The 16,456-nt window shown below is 32.5% G+C and overlaps 1 protein-coding gene across 2 annotated transcripts in view; it reads left to right on the plus strand.

Moving 5' to 3' along the window:
• The window catches only part of LOC145334150 (uncharacterized), a 481,948-nt gene that overhangs the window by 573 nt on the left and 464,919 nt on the right, over nt 1–16,456 (plus strand). The gene's annotated exons all lie outside the window — the stretch shown is intronic.

A 16,456-nucleotide genomic window follows, 5' to 3' on the forward strand; every position in this document is an offset into this window, starting at 1 on the left:
ATTCAATTCTAATAAAAAAATATTTTACCTACTACTTTTCTGCCTGGTCGACGTCTAAAATAGAAGTATCATCTTACAGCGATTATTTTAATTTAAAATAAAATAAAATTGATTTGATTATTATTAAGAATCGAATTAATCAGAGGCAAATTAGAATTAATTCCAAAGATTTAATTTCCTCTAATAATAGTCTAGGTTTAAGAACTTTGAGTGTTTTAGATCGTTTTATTTAACAATGTTTAGCAGTGCTAAATCTTAACACTCTTCAAATTAACCATCCAGGGGTTAAGGACATTTCATTTGTTTACATACGTCAGTGTTAATGAACGTTTAGCAAAGTTAAATTTTAAACTCTGTAAACATCGCTTGCTCAGGGTTGCCATAGAAAAATCATATGTTTTTGCATTAATATTTCTAATGTCGTCGTTTCATATAGGAATAATACCGAGTTTAATTGATTTCTTTTTAAGGGGGATGTAACTGCTTTATTATGTAGGCCTTAACCAAACTTTGAAAGCCTTAAATTAGGATTTAGCCGAAGTAAATAAAAATTCAACATAAAAATGACTAAGTCCTGCCGCAGTGGAAAATTTTTGGAAAAAAATAACATGTACTCAAATAATACAATATTGTCTGATTCGGCGAGAAATGTTAAAAAAAAAATTCCGCCGGCGGCGGCGTTTTCTGCAGCAACGGCGCGGCTACCACAGTTTCTCTGAGATACATACATAGTACAGAGACAAATATTTTCCTAACAAAAGAGATTTTTTTCAATTATCATTTGGAACAGACGGACATACAGGATAGACATCCTGTTACTTATGTATAAGGATTTCCTCTTTGTATTTTTCTTATATAAATTACCTACACTCTTTGTAAATTTAATTTATTAATAAGAGAAAAAAAATTCAAGAACATATCTATATTACCTAAATGTCTATAGAAAAATTATTATATAGAATAAATATTAATCTTTGTATTAAAATATAATAATTTTTAAAAATAATAGTTATGTATTAAGAATCGAATTCCTTCTTTTTATAGAGAAGAAGACATTTAATATTATCTTCAAAATCAAAATTCAGTGTATTTTAATGGTCACGTGACCCAAATCAAGTGTGTTTACAGAGCGTTTAATGATGTAAAACGATCGTACCCATGGTTAAATTTTAGCAGTGTTAAGTGACGTCATACAGTGTTAAATTCAGATGGTTAATTTAGTTTGTGAACGTCCTTAACCCTTGGGCGTACAAAATGCGTAAAATTTGAGCAGTGTTTAAAAACTATTTGGGTTCTTAAACCTAGACTAATGTTTTTTTAATAAAATATCTCTCTTCGTTCATATTTCGCTAACCACTGAATCAATTTAAGATAAATCAATGCACTGTTCTTGGAACGGTTTTTGGCTACTTTTTCCCCATACCTCCTTAAAAATTGCTATTTGAAACGTTCTAATCCATATCTTATTAATTGATTTTTTTCTAAATGTAAAAGGATCGATATTATACATTAATATCTTGAGAAATTGTTAATCAATATTTTGATTCTTACTTCAAAATATTAATATTTCATTAGGTATATGATAAACAAGTATAATTGTGTTTCATATCCCCCCCCCCCAGATTTTTAAAGATAGAAATAGCCTAAAACCACCCATGGACCTTTGCAGGCTTCTCTATAATTGGAGAACTCTATCGGTTTGGTGGTTGGCAAGATCTTCAGACAATAGTTCTTACAGCATTATCATAATATAGCCTCTTAATTTTAGAAGACAAACTAATATTTTTTTTGTATTTTTTATTGTTTTTATCAATTAAAACTGAATTGATGGATCTAGCCTTTTAATTTTAGCGTGAATTTTTGTCCTTAGCGTTAGAAATAAGAATGCTTATTGATTAAATTCCGCTGTAATTATTGATTTTTCGTAGCGCAGCTACTCTATGACAAGAGTATGTTCGTATTTCTTTCATATTTCTTTACTATAATGCTATGTTGCTAATAGAAAGATTTCAAAAGTTATTTTGTCTGTTTAATATTCTACTTTTTTTCAAGGGGGGGGGGGGGGGTAGGTTTTGCTAAAATTCCGTAAAGGTGTGAGTTTTTAGGCTTAAAAACAGCAGTAGAAAGAAAATATTCACTAAATATGTGTATCCCTTATTGAAAAGAACTTTTGTCAAAAATATTTTGTGAATATTATCGTTTTCTACTGTTTTTTTTAAGCCTTATAACTTACAACTTTACGGAATTTTAGCACAACCTACCTCATCTCTTGTTATCGCTGCGCTTTTATGTACTAAATTTTTCTCGTTTTCTTGTATTTTTAATAAATAACCAAAGAATTTTGTATTATTGATCGTAGGGGGAAAATAAGATATACAATTCTTACGAAATTAAAATTTCTTTCGCCTTGAAAAAAATCTTCTAATTATGATAATTTACATAAACGATGCTTAATTATTTTAAATGTGTGACATCTTTAATTGCTTGAAATCCAGGGAAGGAGGGGACATTGGACTGTAAATTTTACTGGTACCCAAAGTTTTGATGTATGATATCTTATTTGTTGGCTCATAAACTTTGGCCACTTTTTTAATGAATTTAATGTTTGGTTCTAAACTAGCAATGTCAAAAAATTTTAACTAAAATTTTTAATTGACAGAAGGGGCAATTTAGTTTCATATCATAAAGGATTTATGTCAATTTATTGTCCGTTGTCTTATCCCTGAACATCCCGGCTAGCCAGGTATAGATTTTGTGGAAAAAAAGATATTTTTTCTTTTTTTCCACCTTGAAAACCTAAACTTTAAGAAACTACATGGCGAAATATGCTCTTTTTTATTTTTGATTAGAATCATGGATAGGACTTTAAACTTTTCCAAATGAAGATAAACTTTGCCTTTATGTTTTTAAAGTTTTATTCGAAATTTTCTCCTTCCTTCCCGCGGTTAAAAACATTAATGTAGGTATCCCTTTAAGGGTGTTAGGATATTTTGGTTTAAAAATCGGGCAAACCACCAATATTGCTAAGTTATTCAAATTACCCCTAAAATTGGTGTTCCTTCGCTACCGTAAAAAATAATGCCTGCAATTTAATGATACTGTATGTATGATGAAAGGTTTACATACTCAAAGACTTAATTTAAAGGGGATTATTTTTATAGTTGCTTTTATAATATTAAGGTGTATAAATATTGCCTTTTTGTTATTCTGATAGCTTTCAATCATATGATATTCTTCTATCTATTATGTGTTTGGAGGTATTCTTGTGAAAACGATTTAACAGCCTAAAATTATAGGCGCTCTACTCTTTTTACTTTCAAGGCTTAGGTTATAAATATATTGGTCTAAAAATCTACGCATTTTATCTACGCACCCACTGACGTAAACACTTACAGTAGAGATAATCTTTGTACATATATTTTTATTTTAAGCGTTTTTTAAATCTTTGCTAATGAATACCTAAACAAAGAGCTTTTTTAAAGTTTCGTTACTTAACAATTGTCATAGAAGTAAGGTTTTTTTTTGTCTGATTTCGATAACTACTGAACCGATTGAGTTCTCCATTTTATAGCTTCAGATAGCTCCTTGGATAGTTTTATTTTTTTTTCTTCTTTCCTAATGTCTTCGTATATATAGCTCCTAGATGCTTGAGGAGTAGCCGCTTGTACGTTTTAAAGCATTATTATATTGTTAATTCGATTGTTCTTATACTTTTACCAAAGTATTAGCTCAAATCGTTTTCACTCCTTGTAACTTATCCCTTTACGGCTGAAAGATTTTTTACCATCAAAATCCATTTTTGACGAATTTTCCAAATTTTTACTACCCCTCACTTATCTAAGATTAGGCTATGTAGACTCTGTGTTTGCATAAGTAGATTTTTAGTAGCGCAGCTACTCTAGAATTTAGTAATGTTATTTCGTTCGTCCGTACGTCTTAATGCTACCTAAATAAGTTAACTCTCAAAATAAAGGTATGTATTCAATTGGCTATTATGAACTTACTAACGTTAGTTTTGATAATAAGCCTAAAGATTTTCTATATTAATTAGGTCTACTCGACTATTTATTGCTGCGCTCCATATTGAGATGATTATCCTTGTTATACAAATTTTCTGGAATTTTTATTTCAATACTAAAATCTTATTTTATTTAAGGGTATAATTACTGATTTTACTACAGATTTTAATCTTTAAACAATTTTGGATTAATTTTAGTTTTAGAGTTACAAAGTAACTTTAACATTTTTACTCTAAAGAGATAATAATACAGTTTGTCTAAATTATGTGGCAAAATAATTTTTCTTTACATGTCTTTATTTAACCTTTGGTAACTTAGCAAATTAAAACGTTATTTTGAATTAATAAGGTTGACCTTTGAGTAGGTAGATGTTTATTATGCTAATTGCTTTTGTAATTCTAACAATATACTAAAGAATAAATTAAAGATAAACACGTTGTTTGGCAATTGCCCTTTAATTGTTTTTGGACTATAACCCCCCCATGATTTTAAATAAATAGAGCTAAGGGGCATTTAGAACATATATATTATTTGTAAAATCTTAGGATCTTAGGGGATAAGACAAAGAAGGATAAATTGATGTACATCTTCAAGATATTCCAAATTACCCCATCTGTAGATTAAACTATAGGGCAATACTAGTTTAGAAACAACCAACTAAAATTTAATGATAGTACCCAAAGTTTTTGAGCTAAGATGACTTGATAATATAACTTTGGGTACCAAAGAATAATGAAGAAGAAGGTGGGTTTTGAATGGTCCACTATTTGACTTTGGTGGAAAAATAACTTATTGTTGCTTTGACGTACTTTTTGAAACTAGTTCACAGCAAATATTAAGCTATGCAAAAAGGTGTTATTTTAGCATGTGTATCAAGATTAATTTTATGTTTAGAACTACTTTACATAATGAAAACCTTTGCGGAATTTTTTTCGCGAATTTCTTATTGTATTTATATACCTACAAAATGTATCATTACTGAATTGATTTTCAGTGTCATTTAATCACAAAACTAATTATGGTTAACTTGGTAGAAACTTTTTTTATGAACATTTAAAATACAAATTCTTTAAAGATTTGATTTAGATTGAAATTTGATTCCTTTATTTTAGCCTTTCCTTAACAATGTAATTTGTACAATTTCGTTTTAAATAAAATTAAGAAATATTATTTAGAATATCTAAGGGGGGGGGGGCGTAATGACATAAGCTCTTAAACCGTGAGCAAAATGGTCTAAATATTGAGCTAGACCCTTCAAACTTGGTATATAAGCTTAGTCCTATAGGTATTACATCTAAATGGCAAAAAAATCCAAAAATTTTTATTTTTAGGTTAGGTTAGGTAAGAAAAACCCTGCGGAAATGGGGTTTTTAGGCTTTTTTTGGTCTATTTTGATGTGGAAACTTACCTTAAATTGTTTTTTCTTAGGGTTTTAACTTAAATACACTGTATCTATTCATATGGACATAATTTAAGATGATTCAGCAAGTCGGGGACCGACCCCAGGGGGCTAGGTGGGTGGCCCGCAGGGGTTAAGTTCATTTTTCCCAATATATTTGTTGTGATACATCAAATTATAGGTTTTTTAGGTCAAGGAACTCAAATTCAGAGCTAAAATAAGCATTAGACTAATCTGAAGCTAGCCCCAGCGGGCTAGGTTGGTGGCCCGCAGGGGTTAAGTGCATTTTTTCTAATATATATCTTGTTATATATCAAACTATAGGTTTTTTAGGTCAAGAAACGCAAATTCTGAGCGAAAATTAGCATTAGACTGACTTGAAGCTAACCCCCCCCCGGGCTAGGTTGGTTTTCTGCAGGGCTTAAGAGCATTTACCTAACCTAACCTAGAAACTTACTTATATTTTCACAGGTTTTTTTCTTGAATCAACTGTGTCTATTAATGAGGACTTTAGTTTATTTAAGATGATCCAGCAAGTCGGGGACCGACCCCAGCGGGCTAGGTGGGTGGCCCGCAGGGGTTAAGTGCATTTTTTCCAATATATATGTTGCGATACATCAAATTATAAGTTTTTTAGGTCAGTTAACTCAAATTCAGAGCTAGAATTAGCATAAGACTAATCTGAAACTAGCCCCAGCGGGCTAGGTTGGTGGCCCACAGGGGTTAAAAGCATTATTTCCAATATAGATCTTGTTATATATCAAAATAAAGGTTTTTAAGGTCAAGAAACTCAAATTCAGAGCTACAATTGGCATAAGACTTACCTGAAGCTAACCCCTGCGGGCTAGGTAGATTTTCCACAGGGCTTATGTGCATTTTACCTAACCTAACCTAGAAACTTACTTATTCTTTTTTGGTTTTTTCCTTGAATAAACTGTGTCTATTAATGAGGACATTATTTTAGATAATCCAGCAAGTTGGGGACCGACCCCAGCGGGCTAGGTGGGTGGCCCACAGGGGTGTAGTGCATTTTTTCTAAAGTATGTGTTGTCATACATCAAATTATAGGTTTTTTATGTCAAGAAACTCAAATTCAGAGCTATTTTAAGCATTAGACTGACCTAAGGCTAACCCCCGCGGATTAGGTGGGTGGCCTGCAGGGGTAAATTTTCCAAATTTTGTGTTGTTATACATCAAACTATAGGTTTTTAAAGTCAATTTGGAGCTAAAAAAACACAATAGCAACCTGATGCTAGTTTTTTCGTGGTATGTGGTATACATTAAATTAAAAAATTGTATCCTATTAGCATATTAAATTCTTCCACCGCTAACATTGTACTATCAAAATTTAAATTCTTTCAAATATATGCCACATAAATGTAGTTTAACTAATTAACCAGGAAAAAATATGCAGTTCACTAAATTAAGTTCAAATGCATTTTGTGAAACTACCCCTTTGAATTTCTGGATCTAAAAAACCTATAATTTAATGTATGACAACGAAAAATGCACTTAACCCCTGCGGGCCACGCACCTAGCCTGCTGGGGTCTTAAATCTTGAATAATGTTCTAATAAATAGACAGTTTATTCCAGAAAAAAACCATAAAAAAACAAGTAAGGTTCTAGGTTAGGTTAGGTAAAATGCACTTAAGACTTGCAGGCAACCCACCTAGCCCGCTGGGGCTAGCTTCAGATTAGTCTGATGCTTTTATTAGCTGTAAATTTGAGTTTCTTGACCTTAAAAACCTATAGTTGGATGTATGACAACACATACTTTTTAAAAAAAATGCATTTAACCCCTGAGGGACACCCACCTAGCCCGCTGGGGTCGGTCTTCGACTTGCTGGATCATCTGAAATAAGGTCCTCATGAATGGACAGTTTATTTAAAAAAAATATTAAACGTAAGTTTCTAGGTTAGGTTAGGTAAAATGCACTTAAGCCCTGTGGGCTACCTATCTAGCCCGCTGGGGTTAGCTTCAGATTAGTCTAATGCTTATTTCAGCTCTGAATTTGAGTTCTTTGACCTAAAAAACCTATAATTGGATTTATCACAACATATATATTGGGGAAAATGCACTTAACCCCAGCGGGCCACCCACCTAGCCCGCTGGGGTCGGTCCCCGACTTGCTGGATCATCTTAAATAAAGTCTTCATTAATAGACTCAGTTTATTCATATGGTCCTCATGAATGGACAGTTTATTCTAGAAAAAAACCTAAAAAATTAATAAATGTAAGTTTCTAGGTTAGCTTAGGTAAAATGCACTTAAGCCCTGTGGGCAACACAGCTAGCCCGCTGGGGTTAGCTTCAGATTATTCTAATGCTTATTTTAGCTCTGAATTTGAGTTCTTTGACCTAAAAAACATATCATTTGATGTATCACATCATATATATTGGGGAAAATGCACTTAACCCCTGCGGGCCACCCACCTAGCCCGCTGGGGTCGGTCCCCGACTTGCTGGATCATCTTAAATAAAGTCTTCATTAATAGACACAGTTTATTCAAGAAAGAAACCTGTAAAAATATAAGTAAGTTTCTAGGTTAGGTTAGGTAAATGCTCTTAAGCCCTGCAGAAAACCAACCTAGCCCGGTGGGGTTAGCTTCAGGTCAGTCTAATGCTAATTTTCGCTCAGAATTTGAGTTTCTTGACCTAAAAAACCTATAGTTTGATATATAACAAGATATATATTAGAAAAAATGCACTTAACCCCTGCGGGCCACCAACCTAGCCCGCTGGGGCTAGCTTCAGATTAGTCTAATGCTTATTTTAGCTCTGAATTTGAGTTCCTTGACCTAAAAAACCTATAATTTGATGTATCACAACAAATATATTGGGAAAAATGAACTTAACCCCTGCGGGCCACCCACCTAGCCCCCTGGGGTCGGTCCCCGACTTGCTGAATCATCTTAAATAATGTCCATATGAATAGATACAGTGTATTTAAGTTAAAACCCTAAGAAAAAAACAATTTAAGGCAAGTTTCCACATCAAAATAGACCAAAAAAAGCCTAAAACCCCCATTTCCGCAGGGTTTTTCTTACCTAACCTAACCTAAAAATAAAAATTTTTGGATTTTTTTGCCATTTAGATGTAATACCTATAGGACTAGGCTTATATACCAAGTTTGAAGGGTCTAGCTCAATATTTAGACCATTTTGCTCACGGTTTAAGAGCTTATGTCATTACGCCCCCCCCCCCCTTTATCCTATTGTATTAAGAATTAACCTTTTTTTCTCTGTCCATATTAAAAAGGGGACTCAACATAATTCCTGTGATGTTGTTTTAGCTATTTTATCATATTTTTATATCTTAGGGTGGTTTCAAGCTATATCCTTGCCCTTTTTAAGCCCCTAGAAGTTAGGGGCAAAGCCTCAATTAGTTCTTACATAAGAAAACAAATGGCAATTGTAAAGTTTTTTTTTGAAAGATGCATTTGCTATTCTTATCCTTAAAAGTAGTGCATTCGTATTTACTTAAAATCCAGGGTTTAAGAAATCAGCTTATGAACCTAAAAAAAAGATAGGATTAAAAGGAAGTTTTTCAGTAAGAGTAAGTTAATCAACTTTTCCACTATTAAATTGAATACTAACATTTTTTGGTTCTTTTTTTTTAATCTTGATTGGTTGGTTTTAACTAGTGTTCAAATTTTTCAGAAGGTGATTTTTATCATCTATTGTCTTATCCCCGCTAATTTGACAATTCTTTTATCCCTGAAATATTTAAAACGGCTCTTTACACTTTTTTTGTCCTGACTAACTTCTTGCTTTCTAGAAAGGTCATTTTTTTCTTACAATCTTTTTTTCCTATACATTAAATAGACTAAAACCACCCCAATACATATATGAAGGTTTGCACTTAGGGACTCTGTATTCGGAGGGGATAGGGAAGGGAAGAAATATAGCCCAAAACCATCCATGTATATGAAGCTTCCCTAAAATGGAGAACTATAACGGTTCAGTAGTTAAAAAAATCTTAATCTTCTTTGTAAAATGTATTAAATGATCAAACAAACGAACGTATGGACAATATCAACAACTAAGTAGCTTTGCTTCTATATTGTAATGTCCTATATACTACAGGGCTACGCGAATAGGTAAATGGAGATAAAATAAATACTTTTCCTTGAAATTTTAAAGTACTCTCAATATCTTTTATTATTGTCAATTCGAGGGAAAATAATCTTTCATTGTCATATCCCTCACTCCCTGTTTTTTATATAAAGGGAGGAGATATTTTAAACTTAAATGCATCTTTTTATCAAAAGAATTAAAATGACCTGAGAATATCAGGGTTACAAGGATAGAACGATGAAATTACCATACCAAAATAAAATTATCTTTCTCTAAAATAATAATTTCACCTTTGATAGGTTGAAGTATGGCTTCGAAACCGATTAATGTCCGCTGAATTGGAACAGGTTCTCAGCCAAGCTGAAAAATCATGTATAATATCGTTGTACAGACAATTTTCTACGAATTTTAAAATATAAATCATAAAATTAAAATCATTTTTGATAGCCCCCCGGGCCTTCGACCTCTTGGGTCTAACAAAACTGCTTTTAATCTTATAATTTTTATTTTAATATCCACGGGAAGCTGTCTATAACACGATGCAATAAATATTTTTAGGATACCATTACCTACTAAAGGCAGAACTATTTTAAGTGAAGATCCCCCTGTTATTCATTGTCTTCTCCCTCCACTAGTTTAAAATTGCAGAATGCTTGAAAAATAAAAAAATAAAGCTCCTAGTAAATGTTTAAGTAAAAATTACACAATTTATTACCTAAAAAATCATATTTTTCATGCGATTCTAATGAACATATTTGTCCTTGTTGAAAAGCAATTAATCGAAACTCAATTAGCGAAACAATGAAAATGGAATTTAATGTAAAATTGAAAGATTTATCTTTATATTTATTGGCAAGGAATTAAATAGCAAGGCAACGGTAAATTATGCATATCTCGAGCAAATAAGTGTGCTTTCAAATTAGCAACAACAATAATTTAATTATGTGTTGGTTTATTAAAATCTCGGTAAGAACTGAACCGAATTATTCATTTTAGGGAAGATTCACATAGGTCATTTGATGGTTTAAGGTTAATTTTGCCCCTTACTTCCTTTTGAATACAGATCCCCTAGACGATAGGAGCGTAACCGTAAGTAATTTTCTTATGTTGGTTATTTTGTCTTGGTAAAAAAAGTTCTCACAGAATGGTTGGGGAAATATTGTAGTTTTTCTTTCAGGTTTGTAGAAACACCAAGATCACCAAAAGCGTGTTAATCAATACCATCAATCAAACAATGAAGGGATAGAGGGGGGGGGGGCAAGAACCGGGGACCGATGATAAAAATGACCTTTTTTATTTATTTGGCAAATTGGATGCATGTAACTAGAGTTTCATAGAGATCCCAGCTTTTCCGCCATTCAATTACCTCATACGGGCGAGGTTGCAGTCCATGAAACTTTAACGTCAGGTCCAACAACTCAGCTTCTACCAATAACGAAATTAATTCGGAAATAAATCACGAAACCTATACGTGTTTTTCAGCTGTCGTTGGGGGGCAACACATCGTAAAATTGACGACCTCTCCATTTGCCCCCAAATATTATTTTACATTTATTTTGCTTGTTGGTAATACCTTATTCTTGCCAACAACCTAGGGAAACTAAGTAGAGCCAACTCTCTGCTTTTATGTTACAACACCCGAGGTGTAATGTTAAGTAACACCCACCAGACAACCAACTCTATGATTGTACAAACTTTGTTTGAAAGTCCTGACTATAGTATGCATGGTAATGAGATTCAACTGATGTGGGCCAAGGTATTACCCCTACGTCTATTGATTTTGCGCGTTTGACATAGTTGCAGCAGGAACCATTTTTAATACCTTTAATTTATGTAGGATGATTGCAGTACTTCATTTCGCCATTATAAAGATAAACTTTTTGTAAATTGATATACTAACTACTATATATCTTTTTAGACACTCTAGTTGAATTGTTTTCTATATACACTGCATACATAAAATGCCTATTGACAGTTAAGATAAGTTAATACTGGTTTTATAACGTTTAAAAGGATATTTTGCGCCATTTTTAATTTTAATTGATTTTTAAGCATTAAGATTAAAAGGTTTTTCTCTTTGAATTTATTTGAGATGACTGTAATTTTAAAAAACAGCAAAATGGTATATGTGAAAATGAAATATGTTAAAGTACATTTGTATCCCTTAAAATGTGGCCAGCCTGTTAATGTTGCGCTACTTTTGGACAAGATTGTCCTTGTTTTTTTTTACATATAGTAGTTGCTTCGCCCTTAGCCTCTAGGGAAAGGCGCGGAAGTTTAGGAAAATAGCCTAAAACCACCCCAGGAGACATTTATGAAGTATCCCTGAAAGTACAACCAATTCAGCCCATCAAGTTCCTAAATCTTTAGCTTCAGACAAAAAAAAAACTTTCTACTTTAGGATAATGTTATATTATACTTGCTTGTTATTGCTGCGCTTCTTATGGATATACTTATCCTTCTTAAAAACTTTTCTCAATTATTGCCAACTAAATTGGAAGAATAATCATAATTTAGCTAATTTTAATGTTTAGTTATCACTGCGCTACTTATGGTCAGTATTTTGTATATGATAAAATGTTTATAAGCATTGACACAAACAAAATCCAGATGTACAGAAAATCAACCATGGGCAGTAACAAAGGTGTTTATTCATTTCCGTAAAATAAACCTGTAGAAACAGCAAATTATTGCTACAGCAACTAAACTTTTCCTAGGCTTCACTTGGATCATTTGATAGTAATAACCATTTAAATCTTTTACTTTTTTGTAAATATAAAATAATTTGTAGTTTTTACATTTTCGTAGAAATGATAAAACACTTATTTAGGGTAAGGAGGAAAGGGTATGGACTTTTTACTAACTATACATTTTCCATACATATTATACATTATTACTTTTTTGGGAGGGGTAATAGGAAAGTTAATTTAGCCTTTTTTTGCTTGTGAAATAAATTGATTATAAGGGTATTTTGTTTACTTTACCTTGATTCTAATTCTGCTGGGCTGCCCAGTTTTCATTATATCCTAACCTAACAAAGAAAAACTACTCTCCTACCTTATTTTCAATATATTTCAAAATTTAGGGGGGGGGATTATCAGTGCTTAACAGGGCACTTTGTGTGAAAGTGCATAACCCGTCAAAAAAATCCTCCCCCCCCCTATGTTCACTATCTAAAAAATCAACCATAAATGCAGGAAAAGATATTATCATTTATTATCCTCTCCCTTTATCCCTTACTATTACACACAACACACATTTGCCTTTTACATGTAAAAAAAAGAAGAACAAGGACAATTATGTCCTTAAGTAGTGCGGCAATAACAAGCAATAGTTTTACTTGTCTTTGAATTAGGGTTGGGCCGGATACTTTTTTGGCCGGATACCGGATATCCGGCTGATTTCTAAACCCGGATATGCGGTTCTGGCCGGATATCTGGCCAACGTTCGATCGATATCCGGCAAATTACCAGATATTCGGCTGGATAACCGGATATCCGGCGCCAAAAATCAGTTGGATATCATGTAATCGGATAGTTTTAATATTCGGTATCCGGCCGGATATTGAAAATGACCGGATAACCGGCCAGACCGGATATCCGGCCTAACCCTAGTTTGAATGTGATAGAGACTACATAGATTCCAGTAAGATTGTAGACATACACTGTAAATTATACTGAGACCCAAAGTTGACTAAAAATTTTAGGGTAATTTAATTTAAATTTTCTACCACGTAGTTTTTAAAATATCAAGACTATGTGGTAGAAAATTGAAATTCTTTTAAATATATGCCATATAAATTTAGTTTAACCCAATAACTAGCAAAAAATATGTGGTTCACTGATTTAAGTTCAAATGCATTTTGTGAAACTACCCCTTTCAATGGGTTGGTACAAACCTTCAGTGTTTAAACTTTTCCACATTAATTTATCGTCCATTGTCTTATCCCTGGTAAAGGCTGTAATCAGTCTTATAGTGTAAGTTGACAAATAGTCATTAAGACATACAAACCTATTTTTATAGTAGCTTCGCTACCAAAAAGATACGGGCGATAAAATTAACATATTTTCTGCCCTCTTTGCTTCCGTCAGACAGGGATAGATAATTCAATAATAATTCAAGCGGGGATCTTTTGGGATAAGACAATATCTGAGCGAGTACATAACTAATGGTAATAAACAAATCACCCCTTCTGTATATTATTTTAATATGATTGGTTAAAAGCAGTGTTGCGGATCCGCATTGATTGTATCCGGATCTGGATCCTCCAAATTTGGTCAGTGCGGATCCGGATCCTTGACAATAAAAATAAAATCACCAAATTTAAAAAAAAAATATTTATTCCTTAATCTCGAAGTCAAAAATACTTTTAATTTTTAAGTCTGAACCTAAACCTTAAAGATTGGCTCTCATCACGAGAATGTCTTTGTAAGTGACTATTTTATATAAATTTAGGTAGATTTTTCCATTTTATACCCCAGGATCCGGATCCTTTGACTCAAAAAAATGCGGATCCTTGCGGATCCGGATCCACAACTCTAGTTAAAAGTTTGGACAATAGTATGTATTTCAGTCTGAAAGGTAATAATAGAATTCCCTATATCTTTGAAAAGGGTATAGAATTAAGGAAGATGGTTAAATCTTAAAACTCTAAAATATTTCATGATTTAAAGGGGGGAGGCGGATGTGCCACTTTTTGAAACCAAAACTAAAAGTCAAAGGAACTCAACTAAAAAAAGAGTTACAGGTCTGAGATTTTGCATGGCAGTTGCTTTATATGGTTACAATATGGAACAGTGAAGAAACGGCGGCGCATCCGCCGAAAACCGCCGAGAAATTGCAAAAAAAAATTCGGTGGGAAACGGCGGTTTTCGGCGGTTGCGCCGCCGTTTCTTCACAGTTCCATATTGTACCTCTATAATGCAACTGCCATGCAAAATCTCAGACCTGTAACTCTTTTTTTTAGTTGAGTTCCTTTGTTGACTTTTAGTTTTGGTTTCAAAAAGTGGCACATCCGCCTCCCCCCTTTATGAATGTCTTTCCCTATTTGTGTACGTCTGTAGGTTAGACAAATGGATCCTTTAAAAATGGAAATATTTTGCCCATAAACTTTTTCGCTACCAAGGTAATTAAAGAATGTAACTTTACAAATATAAGCTTATTTTCTCGTATTCATTCGAATCCGGTGGATAGGAACCGGTTCTCATCCATACGAAAAAACTATGTCTAGCATCGTATTATATCCAGCTTTCTACGAATATAAAAATGTGCAATCATAAGATTAAAACCAGTTTTTTTAGCCCGTGCCTATATCTGCGGAAAGCCGTTTATAATACGATGAAAGAAATAACTATTCTTTTATTAGTAAATACAGATTTTTTATATTTTACCTTAAAATAGCTATTTATCGCATCATATTATAGACAGCTTTCCGCGGATATTAAAATGAAAAATTATAGGATTAAAACTAATTTGGTAGTCTCGAGGGGCCGAAGGCCCGGGCTTTTAAAACTGGTCTTATTCTTAAGATTTTTATTTTGTTATTCTTTGAAAATTGTCTGTAATACAATACCATCAATACATGTTTTTTTCAGTATGGATAAAAACCGTTTCTAATGCAGCGGATATTAATCAGTTTTGAAACAATACTGAATACGATTTATTTAGTCTCAACAGCGATCATATTTACTGATCTTTTTCTGTATTGATAATTATTTTTATTTTTGTAGGTATGTTAAAATCACTGTCACGATGTGAAAAGCTGCGCTTTTTATGATAACCGGTCGAGGAATCCGCCAATTATTTTTACGAATTTTGTCTATGTTTCACAAACAACTATCACAAACTTCTATAATTTAAAAGTGTATGAAGCAGGGAAGAAGGGGATATTACACTGGTACCCAAATTTTAAATCCCTGTTATCAAAATTTTCAACCAATAATGTTGATCTACAAAAGGGCTAATTTTGTTTATTTGTATTGGGGATGTAAACTAATTTTATCGCCCATTGTCTTATCCCTTAAAATCCGTGATAAGGAAGGGGTTGAATAAAATATAATTTGCCCGTTTTTTTTCGCGTGGGCTTCAAACCAATTGAACGATTCAACACAATAATAAATGGCAAATTATTATTACAGTTAACTCAGACTAATTAGGTGTTATATAACAAGAATAATTAAGTTCATGCAGGGATCTTAAGGGATAAGACAATGGATGATAAATATATGTATATCCCCAATGATGATAAACAAAAAATATCACTTCTGTAGATCTAACTTGTTGGTTGTATAGTTTAGATACTACTAACGAATAATAAAGCCCCCAAAGTTTTTCAGCCAACAAAAAAGATAACGTTCTTAAAAATTTTATGAAAAATTTTCTTGGCTAATGATTGGAGCATATTCTCTATTAAGGCCTCTAGACTAAGGTTCTTCAATAAAAAGGATGAAATAAAGTCAGGAGTAAATGGGACTAAGAAAAAATTACAGTTTAAATCTCTTTTTTTGTTGACTTTTTAGATAAAACTTCATTGTAAAAATAAATAAATGTTCTGTAAATAAAAAAAACAAAAATATTATTAACTCAAAACGGACGTTACATAAATACTTTTAGACAGACATAGTACGTGAAGTTAAGCTTTGTGAAAACACCCATTGCGTGGCAAAAATTAAGATTGAGATGAAATAAATAAAATGCATTGATTTTAATCTACTACAACTATAAACACTAAGAGAAAATTTAACAAAGGATAATCATATTTTTTCCAGCTTTTAGATAGTCCTATTATCTTTTATATCGAAGATTCTCTACTCTATGTTTTAACTCGTTCGTCTTTACCGTCATAAAACATGCGACTATGTCCAAAGCAGTCTTATTATGTATAGTAATAAGTATTTTGTTTGTTTATTCTTTAAGATCTCGTAAACCAATAAACAGTTGAGTTTTTTACTTTAGGGTAGCTT

The sequence above is a fragment of the Acartia tonsa genome, chromosome 12, assembly GCF_053477335.1.
Source record: "Acartia tonsa isolate MP-2025a chromosome 12, ASM5347733v1, whole genome shotgun sequence".
Classification (NCBI taxonomy): Eukaryota; Metazoa; Arthropoda; class Copepoda; order Calanoida; family Acartiidae; genus Acartia; species Acartia tonsa.